This window comes from Aulonocara sp. 'chitande type north' Nkhata Bay, linkage group LG2 (genome assembly GCF_057382095.1).
Source record: "Aulonocara sp. 'chitande type north' Nkhata Bay isolate Kocher_YH1m ecotype deep benthic linkage group LG2, A_spYH_male_GT1.1, whole genome shotgun sequence".
Taxonomy (NCBI): domain Eukaryota; kingdom Metazoa; phylum Chordata; class Actinopteri; order Cichliformes; family Cichlidae; genus Aulonocara; species Aulonocara sp. 'chitande type north' Nkhata Bay.
In genome coordinates, this window is record NC_141345.1 from 16936850 (window position 1) to 16947386 (window position 10537).

The following is a 10537-nucleotide window of genomic DNA, read 5'->3' on the forward strand; positions in this document are numbered from 1 at the left end:
TGCTTACCTTCGCAAATCACAGCAAACACTGACCCAAGATGGCGCCCGCGCGAACAAGAAATCTAAAGTACGGTGTCCTGCAGAGGACGAATGGCCAAAATTGCTAACATTTACACCATATATGCAGCTCAACAGCGACACCTTGTGACTTATTCCAGTCACTACCTTACATCCGCCTCTCCTTTAAGTGATGGCGTCCCAGTCATCAAACAAAACAAAATAAAACAGAACAGTCTCACTATGTACACAAGAATAATGGTGGTGGAAGATGTGCAGTGTAATGTGAAAATGTCTATGTGTGTATCCTATGTATTTCCTGCAGCCCTTCTTGCTTTGGCCCTCTGCCACAGCTTCCATCCCCTTTCTATCTTCTCCTGATCCTCCCCTGGTTCGTTAACTCTCAACCCATAAGTCAGTCTCTTTGGGGGATGCCGACTCCTCGGCAAGTTCCTCCTTGGTTCTCTTGGTCTGGGAGGTGAGTGGGTGACCCTGGCAGTCTCATTCCCCCTCCAATCTTCACTCTCTTGTGCTGCCCCTGGGTCCCTTTCCTCCGGTCCTGTGGGGGCAAGTGATCCATTTGCTGCTTCAGGTGAAATTCCCTCCACACCTCCTTCCAGGCTATCAGTCTCCCCGTCCTCGATCATGTCCGACTCTTCATCCTGTCTGATTACTTCACCAGCCTGCTCTCCACTGTCCTCAATCCCTCCTCCATGAACCTCCTCCACGTCAAGCTCCATTTCCTCTCTTGCCTCCTCTCCCACCTGCTCCACGGGAAGAAACATACACTGCGTGAGTAGGTTGCGGTGGACCACTCTCTCTGTATCACCATTTTCCGATCGCGCCACATACACCGGCATGTCTGGCTGTTTCTTCACCACAATGTATGGACGTGACTCCCACTTGTCTCCTAGTTTGCTTCGCCCCTCCACATGACACACTTTAACCAGGACTCTGTCACCCGGGCTGAAGCTTTGACTCTTTGCTTGTCGGTCATAGTATCTTTTCTGGTGACCCTTAGCCTGGCGAGAGGCCTGATTAGCCTGTGCGTAAGCCTGTGACAAGCAGTCATGCAGGGTCTGGACATAATCGCTATATCCCCCCGACCCATTAGTGGTTGACAGCCCAAAGACCAAGTCGACAGGGAGCCGTGGATGCCTGCCAAACATCAGGTAGTATGGTGTGTACCCTGTCGAATCATGGCGGGTGCAGTTGTAGGCGTGTGTCATTGCATCCACATATTCGTGCCACCGGGGTTTCAGGTGAGGTTCTAGCGTCCCCAGCATGTTCATGAGGGTGCGGTTAAACCGTTCAGTTGTCCCGTTGCCCTGTGGGTGATAGGGCGTGGTGTGAGTCTTAGTGATGCCGGTGCATTTACACAGCTCCTTCACCACAGCACTTTCAAAATTGCGCCCTTGGTCTGCATGCAGTTTTGCTGGGAAGCCAAACCGACAGAAAAAGTTTCTATACAGCACCCTAGCCACTGTGCTGGCTTTTTGGTCTTTAGTGGGGTATGCTTGCGCATAGCGTGAGAAATGGTCAGTGACCACGAGGACATTTTCGATACCACCTTTTGATTTCTCAAGAGTCAAAAAATCCACACAAACTAGCTCCAAGGGGGCACTGCTGTGGATACTGACCAGGGGGGCCCTGACCCCTGCGGTTGGAGTTTTCCTAAGGCAGCACCTCTCACATTGTTCGCACCAAGCCTTGATTTCCTGGAACATCCGTGGCCAATAAAACCTCTCCCTTATCATGTGCAATGTCCTCTCAAAACCAAGGTGGCCTGAGTCATCGTGGAGAGCAGTCTTCACTGATATACGCAAATCCTCTGGTAGCACCAATTGCTCAACTACTCCCCTTTGGCTGTCTTGGACGCAGCGGTACAGGATGCCATCCCTTACCGCTAACCTTCTCCACTCCTTTAAGAGAAGGCGCACGTGTCCTTCGGCACTCATTCGCTCACTGCGGCTCGGCTTCTGGTTCATACTCTTATAGTGCAAGACAGGGCCAATAACGAGGTCTTTTTTCTGCCCTGCACGGATCTCCTGTTTGGTCATGGTGGGCAGGGATTCCATCCCCACATCCCTGTAAGGCTCAGTGGATGTAGGTGGCCCGAGTTCCAGTTCCTCCCCTGTAGGCGTGCCATGGCCAGTGAGGCTTTGAGTATCCTGGGTAGCCTGTGTCGCACCATGCCCCTGTTCGTCGACACCCACCCACTGAGGGCATGTCTGTAGGATGTGCATGACCTCCTGGTTAGACATGCGAGAGAGGGCGTCAGCATTTGTGTTGCTCTGTCCCCTCCGATACTGGACATCGAAATCGAAAGCAGCCAGCCTAGACACCCACCGCTGGCCTGTGGCATCCAGCTTCGCTGATGACATAACATACTTGAGAGGGTTGTTGTCTGTCTGGACAGAGAATCTACGCCCATAGAGGTGGTCGTAGAATTTGTCGGTGACCGCCCATTTAAGAGCAAGGAACTCGAGTTTGTGTGCAGGATACCTTGTCTCTGCTGGGCTCAAACCTCTACTGGCGAAGGCTATGACCCTCTCAGCTCCACCTTGGATCTGAGCTAGAACGGCGCCCAGACCCTCCCCTGAGGCGTCCGTCTGCAGAACGAAGGGCAAGCTATAGTCAGGATATCCCAGCACTGGAGCGCTTGTCAGCCTTTCTTTTAGGGTCTTAAATGCCTTCTCGCATTCATCTGTCCACAAAAAGGGTGGGTCGGTAGCCAGACTTTTCTTTCCCCCTCTCCTTTTCTTTCTGGGGTCACCAGCAGTTAGGCGGTACAGGGGAGCAGCTAGGGTAGAGTACCCACTTACATACCGCCTATAGTATCCAGCGAATCCCAGGAATTGCAACACTTCCTTGCGATTTGTGGGCCTCACCCAGTTTTTCACCTTGCTGATCTTCTCTGGGTCTGTCCGGATCCCCTCAGCAGACACTAAGTGACCCAAATACTGAACCTCCTTTCTCACTAGGTGGCATTTAGAAGGCTTTAACTTCAAGCCATGCTCCCGAAGCCGATCGAACACCAGCTGCAGTCTTTCCAGATGCTCATCAAAGGTTTTGGAGAATATGATGAGATCATCAAGATAGATTAGGAGGTGGGTGAAGTTCAAGTCGCCAAAGCAGCAGGTCATGAGTCTCTGAAAGGTGGAGGGAGCATTCTGCAGTCCAAAGGGCATACGATTTGCTTCAAACAGCCCCATAGGGGTGCTGAATGCCGTCTTGTGTTTGTCATGCTCCGCCACCTCCACCTGCCAATAACCAGAGGTGAGGTCAAGGGTGGAGAAGTATCTTGCCTGCCCTAGAGCCTCCAGGGCTTCTTCTATTCTGGGGAGAGGGAAAGCATCTCTCGTGCTACAGGAGTTCAGTTTCCTGTAGTCAATACACAGCCTTAGTGATCCATCTTTCTTGGTTACGATCACGACAGGTGAAGCATATGGACTTTTGCTGGGCCTGATAACTCCTGTTGCCTCCATTTCTGTCAGTAACCTTCTCACGTCCTGCCACTGTGATGGGGGGATCTTACGGTAAGGCAGTCGAAATGGCTTAGGGTCGACCAGAGGGATTTCATGTTGCACAGTCTTTGTATGGCCATAATCCAGGGGGTGCTGTGAGAACACACCCATGTTCCTTTCCACAAGCTCTTTAAGAAGGGAACGCTGGTGCTCGTTTTCAACATCTGCTCCACTTAAATCCACTTCCTGGCTTGCCACAACGTGGTCCATACCCAGGCATGCTTCTCTGCCTCCGCTAATGTGATGACTGCCCCGCACCCTGTCTGAAAAGTCCACAATACTTTCCACCAGAGATGCCTTGGCCAGATGCGTGTGAGGCTTGATTGTGATAGCATGCTGGGAGAGGTTCATCACTCTTACCGGGGCACATCCTTTCTTTACATCAGCAAGAACTCTGGCGACCAGGATGTCTTGGCTGAGCCGCAGGGAGGGGTGGCCTTCAATTAGGGCTGTATAAGTCTTTCTTTGTGGTCCAGCTTTTATTTTGCACATTAAATCCATCTCTTTCCCTGCTTGAATGTGCACCTTGCGACCAGTATAAACAACAGGGCCCACTGTGTCATCCATATCACACTGGTCAGTGCTCTCAATCTCTAGCAGGGAGGCGTGCCACTCCGGATGAGTCTCCTTGACCTGGAGGAGGAACTGCTGGCCGTAGGTTGCCTGGAGGTGACTTCTGGAGGCACGGAGGACATTAGTTCCCACAAGCAGAGGAACAGAGGAGCGGTACTCTGTGTTAGTGACAACAAAAGCAGGCACACCCTTAAACTCTCTCCCCAACAATTTTAGGTTGATGCGTAGCACACCATGGTAGGTGACACTCTGGCCCCCTGCACCTTCTATGGGTATCTTAGAAGGCTGCAGTTTTTGTTTATGGAGGGTGGGGTGGCTGCGCCAGTACTGGTGCGTAATACTGGTTATCTGGGAGCCAGAGTCGATGAGTGCCCTGCACTTCATTCCGTTGACTTCCACCTCCCCCTCGTTCCTGGGACCAACTAGGGGAGTGCTCTCCCCTCCGTCACCTTTGTTCACCTGCAGTGTGGGGACTTGCTGCTCGCCCATGGTTGCCCCGGCGACCATGGGCTTTATCTGTTTAAAGGCTGAGCTGAGTAAGTGTTTCCCTCCATGGGGGTCACAGGCTGAGGATCGTGTGCCCACGTCTGTTCAGGCCCCGGGAGCACTGCTCTGCAAACCCGGGCTATGTGTCCTTGCTTCCCACACCGGTAGCATGTGACCACTGACATTGGGGTTGTAGCCCCAGGGGGTGGTCGGACTCTCAGTGGAGTGGCAGAGGATGGAGCATAAATTCTCGATTCAAGGTGGGTCAACTTGGCCATCTGCTCCTCCTGGCTCAGTGCTAATTTCTTGACCATCTCTGCTAGCTCTGACCACTCTGAGGGATGTTTAGCCTTTTCTGCCTTCACATTCACACTACACTCTGATGCCACTTGTACCTGGGCATAAGTTTTCTTTGATTTGTTTTGAGGCTGGAATCTCTTTGTTTCTTTTGCTAGATTTCGGAGCTCAGCCTGCAGCTCACGGAAACTCAAAAGCCGGGGCTTCATTGGCGAGATCCTCGCATACACATCCTCATCATTAATCCCCCGTATGAACTGCCGGGTGAGTTTACTGTCACGGTCAGGAAAAGGCTTGCCTCCTCTTTGGTTTTCTTCCACAGCTCGCAGTGTTGCCTCCAGTGCTATAGCATATGAACAGGCAGACTCCCCAGACCTCTGAACACGCTCATAGAAGTCCGCTAGTAGATCTGAGGAGCTCTGTGTGTCGCTGTACTCTGCTCTCAGTTCTTCGAATGCCCTTTCAGGTGTTTGGTCATGGAGAGGTAGATTCAGGACCAGCTTTCGGGCTTCACCAGTTAGGTGACGCACCACCGTGGAAAAGCGGAGGTGAATGGGGAGCTCTATTGCCTCAAGAAGATACTGCATGTCACGAATCCAGTCCTCTACAAGCACCTTGCTGTCAGCACTGCCAGTGAAGACTTGGACATTTTTCACTTGATGAGTCTGTATAAAACCACCGTAGGCAGCTAATGGGGGGTTAGCGTTGGCTGCAGCCCGGCCCGGAGCGCTTAAAGATGTATGCACCTGCTGGGGGGGTATGCCAGGGTGTCCACTAACTTGGGGGTCTAAAGCAGAGGTTGGTACGTGCATTGAGGCATGGGTGCCGGGTGGGGCTATAGAACCTCCATGGGTCATATTCACGATAGGGGGCATGACAGTGTTGGGGCTTATAGCAGATGAGTGGAGGGGGGCTCGAGAGTCGTGGACAGCAGCTAGTGGCATGTGGGGCAAACGGGGCGTCAGCCCATGCTTTGAACTTTCAAGGGTCTGCTCGGCTGCAGAGGGATTATTCATTATGCCCACTCCCTGCACTGTTAGGGGGCTTGGCATGGCGGCTTGGGGGGCAGGTGTGGAATACAGATGGCTGGTGTATGCTTGGGGGCTGAATGGAACGGTCATCGTTGGGTAAGGAGTGTTAAGTGATTGGTTCAGGGTGGGATGCTGGGTACTGTGCACCGCTGGGTAGTTGGGATATGAGGCAACATGGGGTGCCGGTGTAGCAGTGGGCCCATGGACACTGGCCTGAGGGGAAAAAGCAGGGGGCATAGTTATCTGTATATCTGGCCGAAACACTGGAGGGGCTGTAGTTAGAGGGCTGTGGTTGGACTGGCTTGTCTGGTTGGTTGGCACTGACCTTGGGCGAATTTCAGATAGGTGTGAGGGCACCTGCATTTGGCCTCCATAGGGTGGCAGTGGTGGGGCATGAGCTGGAGCCACGCCAAGATCAGTCTGGGGTGAAAGCATGGTTGGTGGTGGGGTCTGTTGTGTGCCCAGCCCAGAGTCGGTGAGGTCCCTGATTGGGGTGTGATACTGTAACCGCTGGCCAGTGAAGCTGGGGAACTGGGTGACCAGCTTCGACTTCACTGATGACTGTTGGTCCACTGTACTGGCGCTAGCTGTAGCCCCTTCATTCAAAAGGTGAGGCTGTGCCCTCTTTGGAGTGTCTGCAACGTCTCTCAACATTTTCACTGTCCTGTATCTCTAATTTAGCTGCACCAGAAAATGTGTGTGGGCTACTTGTAGTATGCTTAACTGTGAGTAAGTACAATATATTTCTAGTAAAATAGAACACAACACAGATGTATGACAACTATCATTCTATAACGCAGAAAAAAAAGAATTCACAAAAAAACAGCATTAAACTCAGAGCGTAGTTAAACAACTATCTTCAGCACAGAGGTTGTGAATGACACAAATCAGCAGCAATTACTTAACCGTATTCAATGATTATCATTATAGACAGGGAACATCATTTAGCATTCTTTCTACAATTCAAGTCTCTGAGTCTTTTTTTTTTTTTTTCAGGGACAGAAACCCTCAAATGAAACCACCCCAAGATTTCACTTTCAAAGGATATGCCTGGGGAGATGAAAGTCCCAGTAATACAGCTGCACAGGCAGTTATATACTTAGTTCAGCACCCCATCAGATGGCGACACCTCTTACTATGGCTGCGTAGCTGGGGGGTGTCGGCATTGCTTTCTCTTCGGTCTCGAAGTGCCACAAATCCGGGGTCACGGCACCAAAGATGTAACCCAACCAGTGCAGGGGCCTCCCTACACCCCGGACTCTGCGTTGTGTTAAATTGTGTTGGATTGGGGTGCACCGCAGAGAGACCAGTCGGACACAGGTGTTCAATTTGTGGCTCGGACCGCACCGTTTATTCGGAAGCAGGGGCAAACACCACTCCAACTCTGCTGCTGGCCCTTCTACAACATTCCACGGTCTCCGCGATGAATACAACACAAAACTGATGCAGTTCGCCACTGGCAGTGCTTACCTTCGCAAATCACAGCAAACACTGACCCAAGATGGCGCCCGCGCGAACAAGAAATCTAAAGTACGGTGTCCTGCAGAGGACGAATGGCCAAAATTGCTAACATTTACACCATATATGCAGCTCAACAGCGACACCTTGTGACTTATTCCAGTCACTACCTTACACATACATAAAGGCCACTGCCAAAAACTGATTGCGGCTTCTACCTTGCTACAGGAATGTTGTTTGTTGCTCAAGATGATGTGATATCATTTATGAGGGATACAGTTGACATATGTTTCACATATTATAGACCAACAAGTTATTTATAGCAGTTTAAATACAAGCAATCAGTTTTTGGGAAATACCAGAAATCAGTTTTTAACAGACAATCACTTTTTGGCACAACACCGGTACCAAAAACACACGCAAAAAGGCCCAGGGAAACTGAGTTAACAATAATAAACGATAAAAACCCTGAAAACCATAAATTTCACACCTGAGCCTCAACTCCTGCTGCCGGGTAACAAACAACTCCGGTCCGTGACCCGGGGGATGGGAACTGCTGATCTACAGCATCTTTGACTGACACAAGGTCAAATCAGACCTGGGGACTCAAATCCATGTTTCTTCCATCTGTTCTTCTGTCATTCTACATAGTGTGGAGGCTAAAGCCTATCCCAGTTGCAACAGGGCAAGAGGAGAGGTACACCCTGGACAGGGCTAATTCAATTTCTTTACACCCACTGGAGCTCAGTGTAAGTTAATAGAAGTCAGCGTTCCTTGTTTGATGACTCTTCAGATGGATGTTGCTGACAGGGATTCGAATGCAATGCACCCCATTTAATCAATACTACAAAAATGTCAGACTAAAACCGAGAATAATGAATCGCTCTTTTTGAAAAAGCCTGAAGAGTCATGTTGGCTGATTTTATGGTATTGTAATTTTGTTAGATCCTGTAAATCTGTGGTGACTTTTGTTTTTGCCTGTCAGTTAACTCTGCTTTTTGGACTGTGTGTGATTCTCCTCTTCTGTTCATATGTTTCATATGTAACACTGTATTGTTACAATCTCACCAAGAAACTTACGATAAAACTGCTGAAGAAGCATCGCTTGACTCTGAACCTTTTTCGTATCACTGCCCTTGAATTGGTTGCTTTAAAAACAGTGATCAGATATGCAAACACTCGCAGTCAGCTGCAACCTTTGGTGACTTTGATGCATCAAGACCATGATGAAAAGGCAATAAGATACAGTCAGTCTCTTATCAGTCTATTTTTGCTAATATGTTGATGAACTCTCAGCAAAAATTCACATTAGGCATTAATTCACATTAATTACTTACATTCAGAGTCCAGTCAGACCTTCATTTTTGAGACCTAATTTCAAAAATTAATCTGCAAAAAGTGAGGTAGTTGCTGCAAAACAGATATTTAAATGCAAAATGACAGGAGTGCTTGGCAACCATGCTTTTGCACACAGATATAACCAGAATACAACTACGTTAGCTGAGCTGCATCGCAGACAGTTTACACTCATCAGTCCAAACTGACTCCGACTGATTGCAAAGTGCTGCCAGTCTGTTTCCTTTGCAAGGAAGCTGTCGTCCTATTACTTTGTAGATTTTAACTTATGTGCCCGTGCCAACAGCATGGTGTCTTCAGTTTTCAGTGTTTCCCTCACACGCAGAACTCAGAATTTCACATCTGTTTATCCGTTCTCTTGCTCTCTGTCCTGTATCCTATTTCACCCTTCATGTGTGACCCTGTTTCTGCTGCACTCTCATTCTATTTCTGTCTTAATCTCGCTATAGATTATCCCTGTAAGTCACTCTATGGTCCTCTCATATGTCACTGTCAGCACTTCTTCATTTACCTCTGTGTGTAGTCTGTCTGCATCTTTCCCTTCTTTTTCTCTCCCTCTCTTAACATGTGGCCTGTTGCAGTTCCTTGTTTTTGCCTACAAAGTATAATTCTCAAGAAGGTCACATGTCCATAAATAGATGTAGCAGATGAGTGCTGCTGAGTGTTGAGAGAATGAGAGGTTTATAGAGGAAAAACATGAGGTTTTCACTGATCCTTAATACTGAATCTGCAGGCCTCTGTTTGAAGGAACATTAAAATATTTAAGAGGCTAAATCTGTACATTTATTCATGCCATGCCTTGCAGTTAAATGTAACAAACGTATTTAAGCATAAAAAGGCATGTGCCCTGACTTTATAACATAGTTATTATAGTTATGTTTTCGGTTTCCAGGCAAAACTATTTTGGAGTGGATGATGTGGTTTGGCATGTCAGCTTTCAAGAGACAGTCCTCAGAAACAACCAGCAGTAATGAGTAAGTCTGAGTCTAAATATATATTGTATATTACATTAGATTAGATTCATTGGATATTAATGGAACATTTAATGAGAACGCCTTGGTTGCTGTCCTAGGTTTTGAAATCTCTCATTTTAATTTCTTATTATATTAGATAGATATATAGATACTTTATTGACCTCATGGGGGAAATTATTGTTACAACAGTGTGATAAAGAATAAAAATAGTACAGTGTACAATAAACATCAAATAAACAACACATGAGGAGCCAAAGTTCTTTGCCTACCGTTCTGGAATTGGGGTGGATGACGCTGTCATCTACCTGGTACACCGATCCCTCTCTCACTTAGAGCCGGCGGGGAGCACTGTGAGGATCATGTTTTTTGACTTCTCCAGTGCTTTCAACACCATCCAACCTGCACTACTGAGAGGGAAGCTGGAGGGAGCCGGAGTAGGCAAACAGCTGACTGCATGGACCATCAACTACCTTACCAACAGACCACAGTATGTGAGGCTCCATGACTGTGTGTCCGAGGTGGTAATCTGCAGCACGGGGGCACCACAGGGCACGGTTCTCTCACCTTTCCTGTTCAGCCTTTACACTTCAGACTTCTGTTATAATTCGGACGATTGCCATATACAGAAGTTCTCAGATGATACAGCCATCATTGGATGCATATCAGACGGGAATGATCAGGAATACAGGGGGGTCATCAGTGACTTTGCTGGCTGGTGTGGGACCAACGTACTCCAAATCAACGCCGGCAAGACAAAGGAGATGATCATAGACTTCAGGAGGAAGTCACCCCCTGCAACACCGGTGAACATCCAAGGGAAAGACATTGAGATAGTGGA